This window comes from Salmo salar, chromosome ssa22 (genome assembly GCF_905237065.1).
Source record: "Salmo salar chromosome ssa22, Ssal_v3.1, whole genome shotgun sequence".
Lineage (NCBI taxonomy): Eukaryota > Metazoa > Chordata > Actinopteri > Salmoniformes > Salmonidae > Salmo > Salmo salar.
Genome location: NC_059463.1, coordinates 30,290,365 through 30,315,567, shown reverse-complemented (window position 1 = coordinate 30,315,567; position 25,203 = coordinate 30,290,365). Strand labels below are relative to the sequence as shown.

At 41.4% G+C, this 25,203-nt stretch overlaps 1 protein-coding gene across 7 annotated transcripts in view; it reads left to right on the top strand.

Moving 5' to 3' along the window:
* The first annotated feature begins 14,255 nt into the window (after positions 1 to 14,255).
* LOC106583145 (collagen alpha-1(VII) chain) overlaps positions 14,256 to 25,203 on the top strand; it is a 134,873-nt gene continuing 123,925 nt past the window's right edge. For 3 of the 7 annotated variants that reach the window (XM_045705131.1, XM_045705130.1, XM_045705129.1), the window contains exon 1: positions 14,256 to 14,647. The gene's annotated coding sequence lies outside the window, so the exon portion shown is untranslated. The remainder of the gene's footprint in view (positions 14,648 to 25,203) is intronic. The other 4 variants (XR_006761282.1, XM_014167001.2, XM_045705127.1 and 1 more) reach the window with 2 other exon arrangements.

Here is a 25,203-nt window from a genome sequence, read left to right as displayed (position 1 = left end):
GGCATGAACCACACTATAGTTTAAACGTGCAGCCTCGAACTCACCTCCGTTTGCCTCTCACAATCTTTGACCAGGAAACACGTCCAACCCGTCTGCAATTATGTAGACAAATAAAGTAAGTCTATGCATTTACATTTCTTTAGCTGAACTTTAGCGTTAGGCTAATTCTTAAACATGATCACTTTGTACTTTTATCAAACAAAAGCATGATTAAAACTGGAAGAGTAGTTACCCTAGTGTAGAGCCGCAAACAGCATTTTGGCGCCACAAATGACTCAGCGTGTGCCATCCCAAACTGACTGTAAGTCGCTTTGGATAAAAGCATCTGCTAAATGGCATATATTATTTTTAAATGGCATATATTTTCACAGGTGATTAACAGTTACAATAATCACAATAAGGCGGAGAACCAACATCTTTTCAATTCAGACTTTTAATCAGAGAATTGTTTTCCTTTGTTAGAATTATAAGGCATGATCAGCTCAATGACACGTTGTTGTAGACCTAGCATCTGTAAGGTTGTAGCCTACCATATGCATCTTATATGTAGGCCTACAATATGTGAAGTAAAGAGTAGAGATCACAGGCAGAAAGATAAAAGCTTAGGTAATTGCTTCATTTATACAATCCATGCTAGCACCTGAACACCACATCAACACATTCACCTTGTGCCCCTCCTTTGACAGTGCCTAGGCCGTATGCCCTGCCTACACTCTCATTGATGCAATGGGAAGGAGGAACACCGCAGAGAGAATAAAGTGCCTTAGAGAAACCTAAGAGCTAATACTGGTTGATACAGTACAGTAGGTTTTGTCAGTATGGTTTTCCACATGTACTCTCCCATGTTGATACAGCTCTCTTCAGGAATTCCTATAAATTCTGCCAGTGATGTCCACTATGTCAGCAATGCTGTATGTAAAGAACATGGATCAAACCCACAGCTTTTCTCTTTTAAAACCAGAGAGACATCTGGGTGCAGGGATCCATTGCAACATGTGACTGTGCCCACACATTTCCTTTCCTTCCCATCTTCTCCTTTCCCATCTCTCTCTCTCTATCTCTCAAATTTAAATTCAATTTATTAGCATGGGAACTGTTAAACACAGGGGCAAGATCTCAATTCGCTTCCTCTCTCCTCTCCTGATCTCCTTCTCAAAACCCGTTGGATGAGAAAGCCAGAGGTCCCTCTCCTGTGACCTTCTCCAATGGGTTTTGAGAAGAAGACGAGAGGACGCTAGAAGACAGGAGAGAGGACGCTAGGGGTATGCAAATTGAGATCTTCCCAATCCCATACATTGCCAAAGCAAACATATAGAAACACAAACAATGAATGATGACGCAGATAGTAATAAGAAAAACAATACTCAATAACTAATAACGATTGACAGGACAATAAAGTAATAATGAACGAGGACAATAATAAAATAATGATAAAGACACAGGTAGCAATGTTATTGCTCTGGTTAGTTGTTCTACTGGTTGTCCCTACGGGTGTGGCAGGAAGCTGCCAATAGGTTTCCATCCAATTGGTAACAGATTTTCATACAAATATTCTACAATCCGCATAAAGAAAATACACACATTTCCCACCAGGGGTTTGTTTCCACCAAACTGACTTGTTGTGGATAGAAATCTGTGTAAAAATAGACTTTTTCAATCAATGTGTTTCCATCGCATGTTCAACTCTACCGATAGTTTTTTCACAAAAACTGTTGTGTTAAAGAGCAAATGTGCCTACTCTGGTCTTGGCAGGTGTGTCCTAGCCAACAGCTCACATATATAGTGGGGGTAGGCCAGGGCCGGCTCTAGCCTTTTGGGGACTCAAAGCCAATTTTGGTTGGGGGCCCTACCTCGCAGCAAAAAAACATTTAGTTGCCCCCCTCTTGACAGTGGAGAGTTCATTTCCTGCAAGTCTACATATTTTGCCATGAGGAATAGAGAACATTTTGCAGTTTTAAGGGCCCAGTGCTGTCAAAAAACTTGATTCTCCTGTGTTTTATATATACACTGAGTATTCTAGACCTATCTGCTGCCTTTGATACTGTGAACCATCAGATCCTCCTCTCCACCCTCTCTGAGTTGGGCATCTCCGGCGCGGCCCACGCTTGGATTGCGTCCTACCTGACAGGTCGCTCCTACCAGGTGGCGTGGCGAGAATCTGTCTCCGCACCATGCGCTCTCACCACTGGTGTCCCCCAGGGCTCTGTTCTAGACCCTCTCCTATTCTCGCTATACACCAAGTCACTTGGCTCTGTCATATCCTCACATGGTCTCTCCTATCATTGCTATGCAGACGACACACAATTAATCTACTCCTTTCCCCCTTCTGATAACCAGGCGGCGAATCGCATCTCTGCATGTCTGTCAGACATATCAGTGTGGATGACGGATCACCACCTCAGGCTGAACCTCGGCAAGACGGAGCTGCTCTTCCTCCCGGGGAAGGACTGCCCATTCCATGATCTCGCCATCACGGTTGACAACTCCCTTGTGTCCTCCTCCCAGAGTGCTAAGAACCTTGGCGTGATCCTGGACAACACCCTGTCGTTCTCCACTAACATCAAGGCGGTGACCCGATCCTGTAGGTTCATGCTCTACAACATTCGCAGAGTACGACCCTGCCTCACACAGGAAGCGGCGCAGGTCCTAATCCAGGCACTTGTCATCTCCCGTCTGGATTACTGCAACTCGCTGTTGGCTGGGCTCCCTGCCTGTGCCATTAAACCCCTACAACTCATCCAGAACGCCGCAGCCCGTCTGGTGTTCAACCTTCCCAAGTTCTCTCACGTCACCCCGCTCCTCCGCTCTCTCCACTGGCTTCCAGTTGAAGCTCGCATCCGCTACAAGACCATGGTGATTGCCTACGGAGCTGTGAAGGGAACGGCACCTCCATACCTTCAGGCTCTGATCAGGCCCTACACCCAAACAAGGGCACTGCGTTCATCCACCTCTGGCCTGCTGGCCCCCCTACCTCTGAGGAAGCACAGTTCCCGCTCAGCCCAGTCAAAACTGTTCGCTGCTCTGGCACCCCAATGGTGGAACAAGCTCCCTCACGACGCCAGGACAGCGGAGTCAATCACCACCTTCCGGAGACACCTGAAACCCCACCTCTTTAAGGAATACCTAGGATAGGATAAAGTAATCCTTCTAACCCCCCCTAAAAGATTTAGATGCACTATTGTAAAGTGGTTGTTCCACTGGATATCATAAGGTGAATGCACCAATTTGTAAGTCGCTCTGGATAAGAGCGTCTGCTAAATGACTTAAATGTAAATGGAATGTATACCAAACATTAGGAACACCTTCCTAATATTGAGTTGCACCACCCGTTTGACAATATTTGTATTTGTCAAATGGCAGTCAAGCATAAATGATCATTTCACCAGAATACGACCGTCGATATGTATTGGAAAGGAGCATCGAGCTCACCACTGCGCACTTTCCCCACCCTGTGAAGTTCATCAGAACTTATTTAATCAGTAGCCTAATAAACTTAATGGTTTGCGAAGTCGTAGTGGGAGGACCACACACCATAACATCGCCTTCAATGATATGACTTCAAGTTTACTTCTATATGGTGGTTATTAAATCAATAATTGCACATAATGGCGTTCCCACCGCCATTTCTTGCATTACTAATTTTACCGACACAAAAAGATCCCACCATGTCGAACAAAAAAATGAACTGTCTGCAGTTATACAAATTTACCGAAACTTCCTATTCATCACAGCTGTCATGATTTTTTTTATATGGCATGACTTTACTCGCATAAAAACTGTGGATGGAAACATTTTTAGTGCGGCACAAAGTTTTTTTTGTACCAATAGATATTGGATCTCTCTCCCTCTCCTGCAATTCTATGTATTTTGCCATGGCTAATGCTGTGTTCCTTAATGCAGTTATCTTAAGCCATCCCTTTAAATACAGTGTACCTTTCATTTGAATTTTGTCAACAGACTCACACGAATACATAGAGAGAATTGGTTCAGAATATTGGGATCAATGAAAGAAAGCCATCTAAATATGTGACTCGTTTCAGGAAAGTAGGCATATGTTGCGCATCACTCCCTCACAGGAGCTCCATTTGAACATAAACATGATTTTTTTACAAAATGCGTTTTTTGGCAGAAATGCCTTCTGGAACATGTGAACTTTCGTGTTCCTTAATAACAAACTTGTATGCCATCTGTAAATACAAATAAAATAGTTAAATTACGAGGCTAGTTGGTTTAGCCAAGGAAAAAGTTGAGCAACCTTCCCGCTAGCAATGATACACAGCTGTACATTTCAATGAAACATGGTGAAGCCCCAAAATTGCCCTCCCTGGAAGCCTGTGTTTCAGACATAAGGATGTAAATGGCGGCAAATGTTTTACTTTTAAACTCAGACAAAACAGAGATGCTAGTTCTAGGTCCCAAGAAACAAAGAGATATTCTGTTGGACCTGACAATTAATCTTGATGATTGTACAGTTGTCTCAAATAAAACTGTGAAGGATCTTGGCGTTACTCTGGTCCCTGATCTCTCTTTTGACGAACATCTCAAGACTGTTTCAAGGACAGATTTTTTTTCCATCTACGTAACATTAAAAAAATCTGAAACTTTCTGTCCAAAAATGATGCAGAAAAATGTATCCATGCTTTTGTCACTTCAAGATCAGACTACTGCAATGCTCTACTTTCCAGCTACCCAGATAAAGCACTAAATAAAATTCAGTTAGTGCTAAACACAGCTGCTAGAATCATGACTAGAACAAAAAAAATGGATCATACACCAGTGCTAGCCTCTCTACACTGGCTTCCTGTTAAGGCTAGGGCTGATTTCAAGGTTTTACTACTAACCTACAAAGCATTACATGGGCTAGCTCCAACCTATTTTTCCAATTTGGTCCTGCCGTACATACCTCCACGTACGCTACGGTCACAAGACGCAGGCCTCCTTATTGTCCCTAGAATTTCTAAGCAAACAGCTGGAGGCAGGGCTTTCTCCTATAGAGCTCCATTTTTATGGAATCGTCTGCCTATCCATGTGAGAGACGCAGACTCGGTCTTGACCTTTAAGTCTTTACTGAAGACTCATCTCTTCAGTAGGTCCTATGATTGAGTGTAGTCTGGCCCAGGGGTGTGAAGGTGAATGGAAAGGCACTGGAGCGACAAACCGCCCTTGCTGTCCCTGCATGGCCGGTTCCCCTTGCTCCACTGGGATTCTCTGCCTCTAACCCTATTACAGGGGCTGAGTCACTGGCTTACTGGTGCTATTCCATGCCGTCCTTAGGAGGGGTGCATCACTTGAGTGGGTTGAGTCACTGACGTGGTCTTCCTGTCCGGGTTTTCACCCTCTCGGGTTCGTGCCGTGGGTAGATCTTCGTGGGCTATACTCGGCCTTGTCTCATGGTAGTAAGTTGGTGGTTTGAAGATATCTCTCTAGTGGTGATGGGGCTGTGTTTTGGCAAAGTGGGTGGGGTTATGTCCTGCCTGGTTGGCCCTGTCCGGGGGTATCGTCAGACAGGGCCACAGTGTCTCCAGACTCTTCATGTCTCAACCTACAGTATTTATGCTGCAATAGTTTATGTGTCGGGGGTCTAGGATCAGTCTGTTATATCTGGAGTATTTCTCCTGTCTTATCCAGTGTCCTGAGAATTTAAGTACGCTCCCTCTAACTCTCTCTCTCTCTTTCTCTCTTTTCTGTTTTAGGACCTGAGCCATAAGAGATAATAATAAGAGATAATATTATTAAGGTAATATTATTCATATCTCAATCTGGAGTGCCAGAGAGCATTGTCAGACTGTCCATTAGTAAATTCAATCTGACAACGCTCTGGATTTATGAACGCCCAGAGTGCACTCTGGCAATCCAGATTGAATTTACGAACACACCCGAAATGTTTAAATGTCTAGCTGGTCATTTGTTATGCTAACAAGCTAGCAAGAGGTTGCATAGCAACAGCATCAACTTCCATTAGACAGGCGAAGTGCTAGTACGCTCAACTGAAACGATACCGTTCGTTTACAGTATACTAAATTTAACTATGTAGTATATACTCATTAAGTACATTTTACATTTTACATTTTAGTCATTTAGCAGACGCTCTTATCCAGAGCGACTTACAAATTGGTGCATTCACCTATAATATCCAGTGGAACAACCACTTTACAATAGTGCATCTAAATCTTTTAAGGGGGGGGTTAGAAGGATTACTTTATCCTATCCCAGGTATTCCTTGAAGAGGTGGGGTTTCAGGTGTCTCCGGAAGGTGGTGATTGACTCCGCTGTCCTGGCGTCGTGAGGGAGCTTGTTCCACCATTGGGGTGCCAGAGCAGCGAACAGTTTTGACTGGGCTGAGCGGGAACTGTGCTTCCTCAGAGGTAGGGAGGCGAGCAGGCCAGAGGTGGATGAACGGAGTGCCCTTGTTTGGGTGTAGGGCCTGATCAGAGCCTGAAGGTACGGAGGTGCCGTTCCCCTCACAGCTCCGTAGGCAAGCACCATGGTCTTGTAGCGGATGCAAGCTTCGACTGGAAGCCAGTGGAGAGAGCGGAGGAGCGGGGTGACGTGAGAGAACTTGGGAAGGTTGAACACCAGACGGGCTGCGGCGTTCTGGATGAGTTGTAGGGGTTTAATGGCACAGGCAGGGAGCCCAGCCAACAGCGAGTTGCAATAATCCAGACGGGAAATGACAAGTGCCTGGATTAGGACCTGCGCCGCTTCCTGTGTGAGGCAGGGTCGTACTCTGCGAATGTTGTAGAGCATGAACCTACAGGATCGGGTCACCGCCTTGATGTTGGTGGAGAACGACAGGGTGTTGTCCAGGGTCACGCCAAGGCTCTTAGCACTATGTAGTATGTAGTATACAGTAGGTTAGTATGGGTATTTGAACACAGCTTGAGTCAGTAGTATTTTCTCCCTGTCAACAGTATGCACTCTGACATGTTGACATTGACACACAACACACACACGATCGCGAACAGAGGAAAGTCAAAATGGTCTGTAATAAAGTTTTCAGAGGAAAAAGGTCTACCTGTTTTGTCAATCTTTCTTCACTCTCCCCCCATGTGTACATACACATTTTTACACCTAATATCCACCTTAGGTGGGTATGTAGCATAACACATATGTAACCTGTAAAAGAGAACGAGGGAGAAGAGAGGTTCTGACTAGAAGGAATACAGCTACGACCGGAAGGGACTTCTTTGTAGCAGGTTAGGAGAATTTACGCAGCAGGTTAGGATTATTAACGTGGCAGGTTAGGAGACTTAGGTTAAGAATAGGAAAAGGGTTACGGTTAGCTAAAGTGCTCTCCTAACATGCTACGAAAGCAACTTCCTTTCGTAGCTGTACTCACAACTGAGAAGAGAGACATCCATCAAGGAGAGGGAGGACAGGAAAGGTGAAAGTACAAAGATAGCACAAATTAAAGAGACATCATCTCTGCATTCCTCTCTCCATCTGGAGGAGCACAGAGGGATCATCCAGAATGTCATTGTTCTACTTGTTTGTGACATGGAGAGAGAGAAAAGTTGCTATTTTATTAAGCAGTAAAATGTAACAATATTACCTGTTTATGGTTTTTGTAGGTACCTGATTCCAATGCTGCCTCTACAGTACAGAGCATGAAAATAATTAATTGCAGGTAGGCATGTAGACTATATGTGACAAAACCACTAGAATACTTTTTCTGGGAACATCAAACTATTCTTCAAACTCCACATCACATCCTTTCTTCCTTTCTTAGGCCTTTGATCAAGGAGTAAAGGCCATTGACTGTTTTCCATTGTACTGAGAAGTGCTTCAGATCCGTATTACCTGGGAGTCGGCATCCTCCTCTCTGTGATCCTTTTTTGTTTGTTAATGCCAAAGGCAAATTTCCATTCTGGATGGACAATACAGTTGTATTCTATATATTATAATCTCTCTAAGCACCCTCTCCCAGCCCTGTCCTAAGCACCCTCTCCCAGCCCTGCCCTACTCCCTCCCCAATGCCCTCCGGATGGGGAACAGGTATCAGGCCCTTAAACCTCCAGGATCCATAAGTAATAACAGAGGAGGATGACATCACGCCTCCAGATTATGGCTTTGGTGAAGGATGATTTACAGCATGACACAGCTTGCTCAGAACATCTGCAATGCAATTGGGAGCACCACACGCCCTCTCTTCCCCTTATCCACCATGGAGTAAGGAGTTGGCCGCAGGTTGTAAAATTAATCAAAATGGCCACCTTAGTCAAACGTAATCCAACGCTACTTTTCTGCCTGTCCCTGTTATTTGGTCAACAGCTCCAGTACCACATACACATGCGCACACACACGCACAATACACACACACACACACACACACACACACACACACACACACACACACACACACACACACACACACACACACACACACACACACACACACACACACACACACACACACACACACACACACACACACACACACACACACAAATAACTAGCTTTTGGCATGGCACCGACTGCTAAGACGCTTCAGGAGGGCGGTCTTGTGTGCTAGCAAGGCAGATATCCCGAGTTTGCGTCAGGTATTGGCCAAATCGGGAGGAAGTGGTACTCGTTAAGCAAGCAGCGTGATGTCCTTTATACACACAGTTTCTGTATTCTGTTGCCTCTCTTTCATTCCTTCTAACATTCTCTTTCTTGCCCACCCTAATCTGCCTGATCTATCCTCCTGTCTTCATACATCCGAGGTGAGAGGATGTTGCTAAAAAGATGAGAAACCCTGAAAAATATGTTCCCTTGCATTGCTCTTGTCACGTCCTGACCACTAAAAGGGGTTATTTGTCATTGTAGTTTGGTCAGGGCGTGGCAGGGCGTGTTTGTTTCGTGTGTTTTGGTGTTTTTGGTTTAGGTTCTATTTCTATGTTTAAATCTAGTTTTCTATTTCTATGTTGGGTTTTTGGTAGGACCTCCAATCAGAGGCAGCTGGTTGTCGTTGTCTCTAATTGGAGGCCATATTTAGTTGAGGTTTGTTTCACTTGTGTTTTGTGGGTGGTTATTTTCTGTATAGCCTGGATGCCTTATGGAACTGTTTTTCGTCGTTTGTTTATTTTGTTTAAGTGTTTTCATCGAATAAATTAAGTATGAGCAGTTTACCCGCTGCGCCTTGGTCCTATCCTTACGACGCCCATGACAGCTCTATTCTTGTCCTAGTAGTACACAATGTACTGGCACATCAAGTTGACCATCGGATAAGAACATTTAATTGACTAAATGGTCAGGAATGCTAAGCCAGGCCATGTATTATACACAGGTCTATGACACATTTTCCCCATCTTCCATAACATTTTCCTTACACTCGGTTCTCTCTTCAATCCCCCTCAGTCTGGCCCTTTTCCTGTGGCATTTAAGAAGAAAGAGGAAGAGGAACACGCAGACAATAACAACAACAGTTATGCTAATCAGGCAGTGGGAGACAGCCTGGCTCTTGGGTAATTACTTAATAATTGTCTGGTCAACATTAAAATAATAGAATGTTTATGTATTCCATCTTGTCCTGGTTGTGTAAATGCAGCATGGTTGAAATGGTTCCTCTTTGTTTATAACACTTGTAATATTAATACAGGGCAGTGTGTGTGGGTTGGTCATTCTTTGTAATCCTAGCTTTTTACAATGGATTCATCTCTTTTATTGATTGTAAGTCACTGGAGGGAGTAACTATGCAATTAAAAGCCTGACTTGGGTCATGAGAAAGTGACTGTATGACTGGTATAGGGAGTAGTAGCGTTTAGGAAGGCTGAGGGGCAGGGGGGCGTAACAACCACAGCATACCCAGTCAGTCCCCTTGTTTCTGTCTCCTCCAACCAGACTAACTTCCTGCAATTTTACACATTTTGCCAAGGGCAAAGAGAACACTGTGCAGTTTTACAGATAATCTCATGCTATTCTACACATTTTTCCATGAGGCAAAGAGAAAATGTTGCTGTTTTATAGCTAATTTCCTGCAATTCTACCAGTGGAGGAAGGGGAGGACCATCCTCCTCAGCGAATTTCTTATACATTTAAATAGTCAAACATTAAAAAATACATCCTTGTTAGATAAAACTATACTAAATATATTCACGTCACCAAATTATTGATTAAAACACACTGTTTTGCAATGAAGATCTACAGTAGCCTCAGCAGCACTCTGTAGGGTAGCACAATTGTGTAGCTGGAGGACAGTTAGCATCTGTCCTCATCTGGGTAGATAGACTTCAACAGAAAACCTAGGAGGCTCATGGCTCCCACCCCCTTCCATAGACTTACACAGTAATTATGACAACTTTGGGAGGACGTCCTCCAACCTATCGGAGCTCTTGTGGCATGAATTGACATGTTGTCCACCCAATCAAAGGATCATAGAATGAACCTAGTACTGAAAGCATTACCTACAGCTAGCACTGAAGTGCATAAAAAGTGGTGAGTAGTTGACAAAGAAAAACAATAGTTGAACCATTTTGAACAAATCAATTTAATCCAAAATTAAGGTAAGCAAGAGCAAGATTTGTTTACGTTCACTTACGTAGCGAATGCAGCTAGCTAGTATAGCTTACACAAACACCCGGCTCAAACAGAGAGGGATGTTATGAGCCTACCGAGTGGCACGGCGGTCTAAGGCACTGCATCATGCTAGCTTCGTCACTACAGATCCTGGTTCGATCCCAAGCTGTGTTGCAGCCGGCCGCGACCTGGAGACCAATGAGGCGACGCACAATTGGCCCAGGTTAGGGGATGGTTTGTCCGGCCGGGTTATCCTTGTCCCATCGCGCTCTAGCGACTCCTGTGGCGGGCCGGGCGCAATGCACGCTGACACGGTTGCCAGGTGTACGGTGTTTCCTCCGACACATTGGTGCGGCTGGCTACCGGGTTAAGCGAGCATTGTGTCAAGAAGCAGTGCAGAGAGGGATGTTACGTTAGCTAGCTATCTATGGCTATCCAATACTGGAACTCTTCCAAGTTAAGATTTTGGTTTTATTAATTTATTGCCACCAGGGCCCGCCAGTGTATCTGCTAAACTGCTTTCTGACTGTACACTTTACCGCATGATTGTAGTGGGTTTACTAACGCGTTAGTTCTAGTAGCTATGCTGACTATGACGTGACAAAGATGTAGGCTGTGTGTAGCGGTTAGCAGCCATGATTTGAAGCTAAAGCTTGGAAAGGTTTATTCGCTTGGTCACAGACAGCTGACGTGTTGTCCACAAAAGTGAGAGAAGGAGATCGCGTAGATATTTGTGAGAAGGAATTATACATACAATGAGCAAAGTGATCATGCTGTTTTATGTGGCTGCTATGAAAGTGAACTGTGTTTGCGTGAGATTCATTCCGCTGATTCTGTTGAAAAACGTTTCTAAAACGGAAGCAAACTGAACAAAACGGGGATAATTATACCTACATTTTTCCAATAGAAACTCTAATTTGCAACTGTTGAGCTAATGATTACACCCTAGATAAGATAGATGCAGGCAAGAATGTGCAAGGCAGTATCAAATGTGTCACTGTCTGTCACCTTGATTACTCAAAATTCTCTCGACCTGTGCGCCAACGTTGTAAACTTTCAAAGCAACCTCATGATGGGTACAGGGAAAATTTGAGTATCATGTAGTAGCCTAAACCTATTGATGTTACATTGAGTTAGATGAACGGAATATGAATGACAGTCATCCAATATGCTGTAATAGAAATAAGGCCATGTTCATAAAAAATAATAATAATCCTCACTCATCTTAAATGGCACCGACCACCACTGTATTCTACACATTTTGCCATGGAGCAGAGAGGAACATGTGCAGTTTCATAGCTCATCTCATACTTTTCTACACATTTTTCCATGAGGCTGAGAGAAAAGTTTGCATTTTTAAAGCTAATTAAAGCTCAAATATACACTGAGTATACAAAACATTAAGAACACCTGCTTTTTCCATGACATTGAATCCAGGTGCATGCTATGATCCCTTATTGATGTCACTTGTTAAATCCACTTCAATCAGTGTAGAATAGATGAAGGGGTGGAGACAGGCTAAAGAAGGATTTTTAAGCCTTGAGACTATTGAGACATGGATTGTGTATGTGTGCCATTCTGAGGGTAAATAGGCAAGACAAAAGATTTAACCTCATAAGGATTTGCAGCATTTTTTAAATTTGAGTGTAAAATGACATAACCAAATCTAACTGCCTGTAGCTCAGGCCCTGAAGCAAGGATATTCATATTCTTGATACCATTTGAAAGGAAACACTTTGAAGTTTGTGGAAATGTGGAAGGAATGTAAGAGAATATAACACAATAGATCTGGTAAAAGATAATACAAAGAAAAATGCAACTCAATATCCGGAATGTGTTCCTAATGTTTGGTATACTCAGTGTATAAAGATTAGCTGGCTACTCACTAGCATGTAGGATTGTGCTTGAGAGAGTGTTTATGAGACTTGTGTTCATTTTCTACAATGCCCACTTCCAGAAGTTGGTCATTATTAGTGGATGTGCATGGTTCTGATAATTTTTTTTACAAAAAGGGAATTTCATAGACAGAATTGAAAGCCAGATCAATGGTTATTGCAACAACAAAAAAACAAGTTAAACTATTGTCACGACTTCTACCGAAGTCGATGACGTCGGGCGGTGGTCGACGTCACCGGTCTTCTAGCCATCATTGATCCATTTTTCATTTTCCATTGGCTTTGTCTTGTCTTCCTACACACCTGGTTCCAATCCCATTCATTACATGTTGTGTATTTAACCCTCTGTTTCCCCTCATGTCCTTGTCAGAGATTGTTATGCTCATGATATTATATTGGTGCGTGACGGGTTCGTGTACCCACGTTTATTTTATTATGTACTTTGGTTTTGGAGGTTTTGTTTTACGTTATTAAACATCTCCATTTATACCAAGTTTGATTCTCCTGCGCCTGACTTCCCTGCCACCTACACAATCGGCATGACAACTATTTTGATAAAATAACTAAAATATGAATGGGTTTTATGGTTGTGGAAAGCTTATATTTTGCCAAGATATAATTTCACAAGCCCTGAATTAATTATATTTATTCACGACTGTTTTAAATGCAGTGTATTGAACTTTAATGGTGCAACAAAGCTTATTTAGAGAACTTAGATATATATAGATATAAATCATGAATTGCCCATAAATTTGAAAAAATCGAGATATGATTTTTAGGACATATCGCCCAGCCCTAGTTGACTGTGATAAAGGCACTGGATTATGAGCAGTCTTGTTTGAACAAAGGAAGTAGGCAGTGGCATGGTGCATATAGCCATAGAAGCACAGTGACATATGCTTCAATTCAGTCATATTCGTGGCTTAATGCAGGTGTGGCTTTCAGTTATTTTTGGCAACCCATCCCATGAGAGAAAATGTCATTCCAGTTAATCTGTTCTGTTATATTTAATCAAATCTGACTAACCCAGTGCAACTGCTCGCTATGCATTATATCTGATGGTGTTTGCATATTTATATAAAAAGACAAATAATGTCTAGTTTGGAACACTGACAAGTAAAGAGCATTACAAATCTGATTGGTGGGCCTGGGTTCCCAGTGGGTGCGGTGGGGCCACCCACATGTGCCTATGCTCCTGCCTAAAACCACAACTTAAAGCAGCAGCCTTAGTAGAACATGCAGAGTCCAGTCCTGAACTGGAATGTGTTTTTATGACTGTGGTATGGTTATGGTTTTAATTCATTTGACTGCTTCAAGAAAGTCAGACATGTACATCTGCACAGCAGTTTCCCCCTTCTTGCTCTCGCATGCACACAAACACCCCCGACTGATGTGCGTCTGTCAAGCGCTACTCTGACCCATGTCAACCCATCTCAAACATACTTAGCACTTGTAAGAGTACACCTTCCACATCCTTACTGCATGGTCATAAAAACAATCCAAATCAAAACAATTAGCTGTGTGTCTGACAGATAGACAGGCAGGCAGTGATCTCATGTTTTATCATCTTCTTCCTCCCATCCTCCAATCGATATGAATTTATTTATTCCTTTCCAAAGAGGCTATGCTGGGCCATATCTCTTCTTTTCTGGTTTAAATGTATCTTCACTTCCTTCAACATAGTGTCATCCCATATGCCTAGTGCAAAACTCTGACTCTGAGACATAAATATCAAAATGGGTTAGCCTATACCATTGAGCTATAATAAGAGGCTTATACCTGGTGTTCTTACCTGATAAAGGTATAGCTGCAAATATTTCATGAACGCACGAGGTCTTCGCGCCATTGGCTGCTGACATGGGCGGGTAGAGCTTGCAATCCCAGGTCGGGACTGGGAGGGAGAGAGAGAAAATGAGACTGAAAAAAAGAAAAGGAAAACGAGGGAATTGTTTAGAACTCTCCTTCAGGCAAACGAACAAGTCTGGACTTACAGTACTGCAGCTTCTGCCCAACCTGAGCCAACGAGTCTGCCTGTGTTACAGTTAAATTAAACACGACTTTGATTATCGCTTCGCGGGACCTGGGATGCGCCACAATACTCTTTCTTCATAAACGTTATGCAGCAGAGGCGGCTATCTGACAAGGGACTGGAGTGACAGAGTAAATATACAGTTTGCTTATTAATTGAATAACTCTCAGTAGTTTGGAGGCAGAACAGGGAGCCGCGGGTGGATTGTTATGCTACAAGTGGAAAGGTGAGTGAGGACTTGAACTGTTGTCAGGTGAGGTCGTTGCCGTTCGTTGTGAGATGGGATGCTCTGCAGAGTGCAGGCCGGTAGGTCTACGCGTCCAGTTTCACTGGGGATTTTTTCCATGTCACTGATAAAGGAAACTATGATTTATTGGTCCAATTAAGGAGGAATTGCCGGAATGTTAGCCTCTCAGGCGCAAAGTTGTGGAAAGTCTTGACCATCCATTTTTGTTTTAAAAGTTGCTCAAATAGTTTGTATTAATCAATTTGATTATAAAGTGTGATTGCTGACGATTTCATTTAATCGTAACTGGGCTAAATGGGTTGTCAGTGTGGAGTCCAGACAGCTAGCGGCCTAGGACCACATTAAACAGCGCATCCTTAATAGCCTCTAAAATGTTGTCGTCACTAGTTACCCATATATATTAAAACTAGTAGATAGTGATAGCGTTGATGTCATCCACATATTCCTATGGAAAACTTCCAATCAATGACCGTACAGTATGAAGATGGGCAGAAACTGATTATCCAATAGAAATCCCAGATCATGCTTGTAGGCGATGTCATGGCGATGTTGGCTAACTAAACTCGTGCGCAGAAACACCTCTAATAGTCTTCTCGCACCGAACTGCGCATGTTTAGGCCGTCAAATCAAAGGCAAGCCTTCAATATAAAGTTGTTTTTGACTAAAATTATAACTTGTCAGTTTGTCACTTTCACAAGGTTGGAGTAATAACATGTTCAACTACTATCTAGGTTGTGCCTTTAGATTTTGAGAAAATTAACAACTAAGGAAGAATGTTTCACTTCTCTCGTTGATTTCTCTAATCCCAATCCCTGGCCAAGTCTGCTTGGTCCATTTCTCAATCGGAACTCTGTGTCTCGATGGCGCATCAAGCGAGCCATATTGCTGAATGGTGCTGAATCAAGGGGCCAAGGTCCGATCTAGAGAAGCACGGTTCTGACTGCTCCTACAGTGTTTCGGTACTGCAGTTTAACTGATGCCCGGCCCAGAAAGACAATTTACATACATGGCCACATAGAGAAGTCAGATTTGAAAATTGCTAATAAGTCACTTTAGTCATCACCTTTATGCACAAAACATCCATTAAATTGTTCAACTAATTGTCGCTGAGGCCGATTTTGTTTTCCAGCACTCACAGCCGAAGATATTAACATTTTAAATTCATCCACTGTCTGTCATGTTTTTGGATGACGTACTGACGACGTCACTGTTCGCACTGCTAGCGCAAATACTCTGAGGCTTTTCTAATTATTTTAGGGGATTTTAATGAAACACCTGATGCATCTGCTGATCGTTTTCCTCCTAGAACGAGTCAAAGCCCTCAAAATAGAAATATTATCACTACATTATGCAAGGATCTCTGTGTTGAGGATGCCTGGCGTCATTTCAATCCGGATGCAAAGGGTTATACCTGGACCAACAAAACTATGTCACGTAAATCTAGAATAGATTTATTCCTAATTTCCCCTTTTTTGTTACAATTTGTTCTAGATGTAGATCATCAGTTGGCTCCCTTTTCTGATCAACACTTGATTTCCCTGAATTTACAAGCTACTAAAAAATCAAAAAGGTACTCAAGGATATTGGAAATTAAACAACACACTTCTTAAAGATACTTCTCTCATTGGAAACATCACATCGTTAGCTAAATATATTTTTGCAAGAAAAGACTTGGGTCATGGAAGTAGATGGGAATTTTTTAAACATAAAGTCAGAGTGGTAGCCATTAAACACGCCAAAGAGCTGATGCAATTAAAGAACCTTAGAGAAAAAGAGATGATGAGCAATCTTGACAGTTTTCTAAAGAAAGATAATCTGTCTGAAGAAGAGGAGTCTGTATTCAAGTCGTTACAGCTAGAATTAGAACAGCTTTACACGGATCAAAGGGTGCCTTTGTAAGGTCAAGAGCAAAATGGATTGAAGAGGGAGAAAGAAACACTAGTTACTTTTTTGCACTTGAAAAGAGAAACTATAAAAGAAAATCTATAACTGCACTCAAAATTAATGATGTTTTATGCAAAGATCCAATTACAATATCATCATTTGTCAATTCCTTTTATGAAAACCTTTACAGCTCTCAATTTCAGGAAGATGGTTGTGAAAGCTACATTTGGCACATTCAGAATTATGTCCCTGTAATTGAGGATGATTTCCACTCAGTTTGCGATTCACCTGTGTCAATTGAAGAAATTAGAGAGGCTCTGAATTCAATGAAAAAAGAGAAATCTCCTGGCCCTGATGGCCTGTCAGTTGACTTCTATAGACAGTTTTGGGAGTTACTAGAAGACCTGATTTTTTATTTTTTTTTATGTTTCAAGATTGCATTAAAAGTGGGGAAATGGTATGCACTATGAAACAGGGCCTTATTTCATTGATTCCGAAGCCCGATAAAGACCCTTCTCTCATTGACAATTGGAGACCAATTACTTTATTAAATATTGATTACAAGTTGATTGCTCTGGTTTACACCAAAAGATTAAAGAAAGGAATAGATACCATTATAAATGAGACTCAAACAGGATTTATGAAGGGCCGTCACATAAGCCCTAACATTTGTTTAGTCTTGGACCTTATAGATTATTCAGATGCAATTGACTCAGATGCTGTCATATTTTGTCATATGTTGTCATATTTTTGGACTACTGTAAAGCCTTTGACACAATCGAACATGAATTTCTCTTTAGGTCTCTTAAACTTTTTGGATTTGGTGAAAATTTTATCAAAGTAATTTGCATGTTTTACAAAAATATAAATAGTTCTGTGTTACTAAACCTTAATACTTCCAAAAGATTCAGTATCAACTGAAGTGTACGACAGGGATGCCCAATTTTGCCATTTTTTATTAATTTTGGTTGTGGAAGTTCTATCTCTAGATATTCTGAATAATGCAAATTTGTATGTATTTTTAACAAAGAAATCAAAATTTCTCAACTGGTTGATGATACTACTCATTTCTTAAGAGACAAAGACCAGGTCGCCCATGCCCTTAATGCTATAACTGCATTTTCTATTGCATCAGGATTAAAACGGAATGTTTCTAAATGTGTAATCTTATGTTTATTTGACTCTGATGATAAATAAATATAAAATATTCCTGTAAAGGACTGTTAAATATTTAGGAATACATCTGTCAAAAAAACACTCAGTCAGACAACATTTGAATTTCTCTCCTAAAATTAAGAAAACGAAAAATATATTCAATAATTGGCTACAAAGAGATCTTTCTATACTTGGGAGAGAACCTCTGTCCAAGGCAGAGGGACTGTCTCGTTTTGTGTACCCCTCATTATCGTTATGTGTAAATTCTGCTACTTGTAAAGAGATCAATAAGACCTTTCTTGACTTCATCTGGAAAAATAAGTCTCACAAACAAAAAAATTCAGTCATTTCTAACAAAAGAGCTGAAGGCGGTCTAGAAGTGTTGGATTTTGTTGACATAAATAACACTTTCAAGATAAACTGGTTGAAAAGATGTTTGATCAATACTGATTCAATATCGTATTTCATTCCAAATAATGTGTTTAATAAGTCGGGAGGTCTTCAATTTTTACTGAAATGTAATTATATTCCTGAAAGATTACCTGCTAAATTGTCTAGGTTTCACCAACAAGCTTTAATGGCCTGGAAAATATGTTTCCTGCACAATTTTTCCCAACAAAAGCTCTTTTGTGGAATAATTCAGACATAACTGTAAGGAATAAGTCATTGTTCTACCCCAGCTGGCATGAGAGGAATATTGACTTTGTTCTTGATGTTTTCGACAACAAGGGTAATATTCTCACATATGAACAATTTATAACATTGACAGAGTTTCCAATACTTTTCAGAGAGTTTATTTCTGTGATCAAAGCCATTCCTAGTGGCAACTACACTAATGAAAACTCATCTTTGCTTTGGTAATGATCACAAAATATATCCAGAACTCAGATTGGACGTTTTTCTGGAACATGCTTATTCCTGACATTGTCTGGAAAAATGTATGGTTAAGGCCTTGCAAAATTTTACATAAGATATATCCATGTAATTCTATGTCATTTGTGGAAAATAAGGTGAGAATCTGTCTCACTTGTTCTTTGAATGTAAACCTTGAAAAATACTTATTTACCATTATGAACACTACCTATGTTTTTGACATGAAAGATATAATAAGTTACTATTGCAATGATAACAAGACCACTGAAATGATTGTGAATTTTTTTCTTCTTGTTGCCAAATACTTCATACACAAACAAAAATTCCCAAATTCTATACCAAAATTACACATTTTTTGATTGAATTTAACTATTTTATTAAAACATTAACCCTAGTGAACAATAACAAGAATAACATTTTCCTAAATCATTATAATAAGATTTTTTCAGTGATTACAATTTCACTAGAATTGTTTATTTTTCTATATTTTTTGTTTGTTCCAGTATTTTCTCGTTAATACCTGCGTTCTGTTTTGTATGATGTAAGAATGTAAATTGTTGATCTGTATTTTGAATAATAAATACCTATTTTTTTTAAGCACTGAGTGCTAGCGCGCATGTGATGTTGGTCCATGTAAACCGGATGCAACCTTGATATAGACCGTCTATGAATCGGCGTATGTAAACGGGATCAGATTACCTTGTAATACCTCAGTGGGCTGAATGGCACACAAAAAATCGCCAAGAATCATGGTGAAAGTGACCGTAACTAGCAAAGGATCTTGGTCGATGTAGTCATTTTCATCCTGCCAGAGAGAGTCAATCGGGGTCTCCTCATAGCCTGCCGGCCCATGATTGGTCTGTGTCAGCATGTGATCCTTAGTGACGACAAATGTAGTAGTCAGAATGGATCACTATTTAATGAAATATATGGATTCGTAGCAAACTTTAAAATAATTCACCATGGGGATCAAACTTGATCATAATGAATACATTTTAGAGCTCAAAACGCCCCCCCCCCAAAAAAAATGTTTGGCTCTTCTGACGATCGTAATTTTCATAGGCTTTCTAGGGCAGACCAGGGCTTTTGGCACCACTAGGTTCAATCAAATCAAATTCTATTTGTCACATGTGCCGAATACAACAGGTGTAGACCTTACAGTGAAATGCTTACTTACAAGCCCTTAACCAACAATGCAGTTGTAAGAAAATACCTTAATAACTTCTTAGGGCTCAAATCCCGTTAACGGGATTAATTTGACAACAGACAGTGAAAGTGCAGGGCGCCAAATTCAAACAACACAAATATCATAATTAAAATTCCTCAAACATTCAAGTATTATTCACCATTTTAAAGATAAACTTCTTGACAATCCAACCACAGTGTCCGATTTCAAAAAGGCTTTACGGTGAAAGCACACCAAACGATTATGTTAGGTCAGCACCTAGTCACAAAAAAAACATACAGCCATTTTCCAGCCAAGTCACAAAAAGCAGAAATAGAGATAAAATTAATCACTAACCTTTGATCTTCATCAGATGGCACTCATAGGACTTCATGTTACACAATACATGTATGTTTTGTTCGATAAAGTTCATATTTATATCCAAAAATCTCAGTTTACATTGGCGCATTATGTTCAGTAATGTTTTGCCTCCAAAACATCCAGTGATTTTGCAGGGAGCCACATCAATTTACAGAAATACTCAGCATAAACGTTGATGAAAGATACAAGTGTATTATATAGAATTAAAGATACACTTCTCCTTAATGCAACCGCTGTGTCAGATTTCAAAAAAGCTTTACGGCAAAAGCACACCATGCGATAATCTGAGTACAGTGCTCAGCCACCAAAACAAGCCATACAGATACCCGCCATGTTGTGGAGTCAACAAAAGTCAGAAATAGCGTTATAAATATTCACTTATCTTTGATGATCTTCATTGGAATGCACTCCCAGGAATCCCAGTTCCACAATAAAAGTTAGTTTTGTTCTATACAGTCCATATTTATGTCCAAATACCTCCTTTTTGTTCGCGCGTTTAGTACACTAATCCAAATGCGCATGGCGCGAGCACAAAGTCCAGACAAAAAGTCAAAAATGTTCCATTACAGTTTGTAGAAACATGTCAAACGATGTATAGAATCAATCTTTAGGATGTTTTTTATCATAAATCTTCAATAATATTCCAACCGGACAATTCCTTTGTCTTTAGAAAGGAAAGGGAACGCAACTCACGCTCACGGCCGCGCGCGAGATTTAGCTGATGACATTCTGCCAGACCCCTGATTCAAACAGCTCTTATTCTCTCCCCCTTCACAGTAGAAGCCTGAAACAATGTTCTAAAGACTGTTGACATCTAGTGGAAGCCCTAGGAAGTGCAATATGAACCCATTTACACTGTATATTGGATAGGCAATCACTTGAAAAACTACAAACCTCAGATTTCCCACGTCCTGGTTGGATTTTTCTCAGGTTTTCGCCTACCATATATGTGTTCTGTTATACTCACAGACATCATTCAAACAGTTTTAGAATCTTCAGAGTAGAGGTCGACCGATTATGATTTTTCAACGCTGATACCGATTATTGGAGGGCCAAAGCGGCCGATACCGATTAATCGGCCAATACATTTTTTTTGTTATTTTTTGTTGTAATAATGACAATTACAACAATACTGACTGAACACTTATTTTAACTTAATATAATACATAAATACTATCAATTTAGCCTCAAATAAATAATGAAACATGTTCAATTTGGTTTAAATAATGCAAAAACACTAGCTAATTTTTGCTTTCATACATTTTTACAATATAGACCATTTTTACTTTCTGGCTGTGGTAACTAGTGGAAACCCTGAAACAGCCAGGGTAGGGACCCATTAAGCATGTTTCTTAGGCTCAGGGGCGGACTGGGACCACACTGGCCCAATTGTTTTCCTCGTGGATCCTACACCGGACCATTTTTTTCCTCATGGCCCCATTATTAGTCTTCCAAGTGGCACAGCAGTCTAAGGCGCTGCATTGCAGTGCTAGAGGCATCACTACAGACTGGGCGTGATCGGGAGTCCAATAGGGCGGCGCACAATTTTCCCAGCGTCGTCTGGGTTAGGGGAGGGTTTGGCCGGGGTAGGCCGTCGTTGTAAATAAGAATTTGTTTTTAACTGACTTGCCTAGTTAAATAAATCAAATATTTATTAGCCAAGTAATGATCATTTTGGCAAAAAAAAACAACATAGACATGCCCACTGAGTCAGCCAGTCCGCCCCTGTTTAGGGTACTCACTTAGTGAAAGTGCATGGTATACTATCTACATCTTTTTATATGGAGTATGCTTCTTTGTTTTATTCATGTTTGCTCTAGCCTCTATAGTGGTGCTTAAACACAGAAAGCTATGCCTATGTCTATCAATCAAGCAAAAACAATTCTTCCTGAGACAAAGCACTTGAATGAGACCAGACAACTGATCAGCATCTTACTTGTCAAATTATGCCATAATTGTTTTTAAATCAGGTTTTTGATATTGCGAACTAAGGTCCAAGGCCTGTTCTGATTCAGAACAGGATGTCTGTAGTCAATGTTCAGTCTTTGTTCTCTCCACATTGGTATGGTATTCTGTGACAATTATTGTATCGTTGCAGTGTTTTGCAGTGTTTGACTCAGGTGATTACATAAGTAATGGCCTTGTCTGCTTGGCGACATTACATATTTCACACTCTGTAAAAGTCTTAAAAAGAAGAGATTTCACACTGATTGACGGCCTTCACGTGCGTACCCATGTTGGGAACTGGTGTCAATGGCTTTTATTTCAAGACGTTTATTTACAGAGGTAAATCAATTGTAGCCGATATATATCAGGCTGGGGGTAATGGAGCTAGGCAGCAGGCTCAATCCACCCTGTCTAAGTAATAGTAGGGGGAACTACAGCCAGGCCTAGGGCTATATGTTGGCAGAGGTTTGTTCTCAGGTAGGTGGGATGGATGGAATGTGGTGGCTGAAGCTTCCTCTGACATAATAAATCTCCTGCTAATGGCAGGGTGGTGCTTTCTGACTCATACCATTTAAACCATGCTAGTTTCTTTGTTGTGCTGGACTATCATTTGTTAAGCTGCTGAATAAACTTTCCAATTCCAGCACATCAAAGAGACTAGCACTACATCCTGTAGTTATATGTCTGCCAGATCCAATGAGAACTTTAATTGGCAGTGCAAAGCCCTTCCTCTCCCTCTGTTCCCTCATCTCTGTATTTTTTCTCCCACTCTCTCTCTCCATCTCACTTTCTATATGTTCCTCTTTCCCATGGGCTTTCTTTCTCTCGCTCTCTCTTTCCCTCATTCCATCCCTCTCTGTGAGCTGTTGTGAATTTACTGTGGGTTTTGCTATTTGCAGCTTTTTCTACCTCCCCCATCGCCACAGTGAGTGACACCCAAATTCTCCTCTTTCTCTGAAGTGTCTGGTTTTCCACCTTACCTTCTCTCAATAGTCACTTTCCTCTCTCTCTCGTCCTCCCAGCCTTCACCCCTCTTTACTCTATCCTTCTTTTTTTGTTCTCCTCCTCATTCATGGTTTATTTGCTGCTTCTGGCATGCTGCTCTTCTGGGCTGCGTTGTGTTGAGATCTGGACTGTTACCAAGGGTGCCATCTGTGGAAGGGAAGGCTACTGTCTTTGATGTGTGAGTCCATCTTGGTTTTGTCGGGGAGCTGAATCTATTGTCTTCAGGGAGCTTCAGAAGAGAAATGAGGTAAAGCAGAGGTTATTAAAAGGTCTGTATGGAGGTTGGGGAGGTCTAGACAGTGGTATGGAACTGATGTGACTCATGTTTTTATGTGGGTTTAGTGTTTGATATCGAAAGGCTGGGTCTTAAGTGGTTGTTAATGTCTCATGGAATATGAACAAGACAAAGGCCAACATCTGGAGAGGAAAGAATCTCTTTGTATGTTTGTCTCGGTCCTTTCTCTGTGTCTATGTGGGGAAAGTGACTCATTTGAGCAGATGTTCTTGCAGTGAGACAGGTAAAGATGCACCAGAGACAGGGAAACTTAAGAGTTTAAAGAAATGCAGAAATGTAAACATTTCTTACAAGTACAAAAGTCTTCAAGCTTGAGGTTCATAAAGTCACTGACACTATTAATTTGCTACATCTTCCTCCCCAGGGGCATGTTGGGAGCTTGTGCAAGCAGGGTTATGAACTTCTCTAAGACAATTGATCAAAATGGAGTCTCTTTGTTTGGCTTGGCTAATAAGAGAGTGTGGACATGATCAAGCTTGAGGCTAGTGCCTTCCAGACCAAGGTGATAGGTGCAACACTTTCCCTGGGGGTTAGAGGTTAGAGGTCATTGACTGGGTCGTCCTGTCCAGTTATTGAATTCAGACAGATAGGCCGACAGTAGAGCTGCTCTTTATAACATTGCTCCCGTCACAGATGGGAGCAAATGCTGTGTTACCCACTGTACAGTTCACTGTACAGAACACTTAGCCCTACACATAAACTCACCAGTGAGAGAAATAGTTGGATAATTGACTATGACACCCCTTCCTCTCTGTCCTCCTCTGTCCCTGTGCTGATGTCACGCCAAGGGAACCTTGCAGTTACACAACAGTCCTCTCTGTCACTATGAGACGGCTTGTGGCCCCCCAGGAGAATGGCATCTTTCACTGTCTGTACTACCTCCATGTCTCAGCTGCTATCTTTATGAGAAAGTACAGTGTGTGTTCACTGCCACTTACTTTGTCTCACTCTCTTCTTTTCTCCATGATCTCTTTCCCTTTCTCGTTCATTTCTTTCCATCTCTTACTCAGACCCTCTCACTCTCTTCTAGGACCAGGATGATAACAGTATCACAATATTTTTTTCCGATGGCATAAATGAAAATGCGAAACAGACCAAACTTTTGTCCTTTAAAAATCTGCTTTATGTAAAATATTGTGCGCTATATCTTGGAAAATGAATAAATGTGACTCTGGAGGACAACATAATGATGTTTGTTTCCAACATTAGGTCTGTTTTCCTAAGAAGTTAAATCTGCTTCGTGTTTTGTTTCCTTGCCACGCTACTAACGAGTATCGTGATATTGGTATAGTCCCAGCCCTACTCTCCTACCCCCCCTGCCTCTGTCTCACTCTGTCGCTCTCACCCAGCCTCGGTCTCTCTCACCCCCTGCCTCGGACACTCTCACCCCTGCCTTGGCATCTCTCATCCCCTGCCTCGCCAAGCAACACAGTTCAGTCAGTTAGTGGTCTATTAAGTCAGCCCATAGCAGACTACAGTATGTGAGCGGAGTTGAGCGGTCAGAAATCCTGCTCCATGAGCGGTGCTCTGAAGCTCCACATACTTTTCACCCGCTCCGCTAAAAAACGCTCCTCCTCGCTCACAGGAATAAAACTTCCTCTCCGAATTTGCTCCATTCATTAAAATCACAATTTATGAATTTATGAACCGCTCATCATTTCAAATAGGCTACATTTCATATCAAATCAAATCAAATTTTATTGGTCACATACACATGGTTAGCAGATGTTAATGCGAGTGTAGCGAAATGCTTGTACTTCTAGTTCCGACCGTGCAGTAATATCTAGCAAGGAATCTAACAATTTCACAACAACTACCTAATACACACAA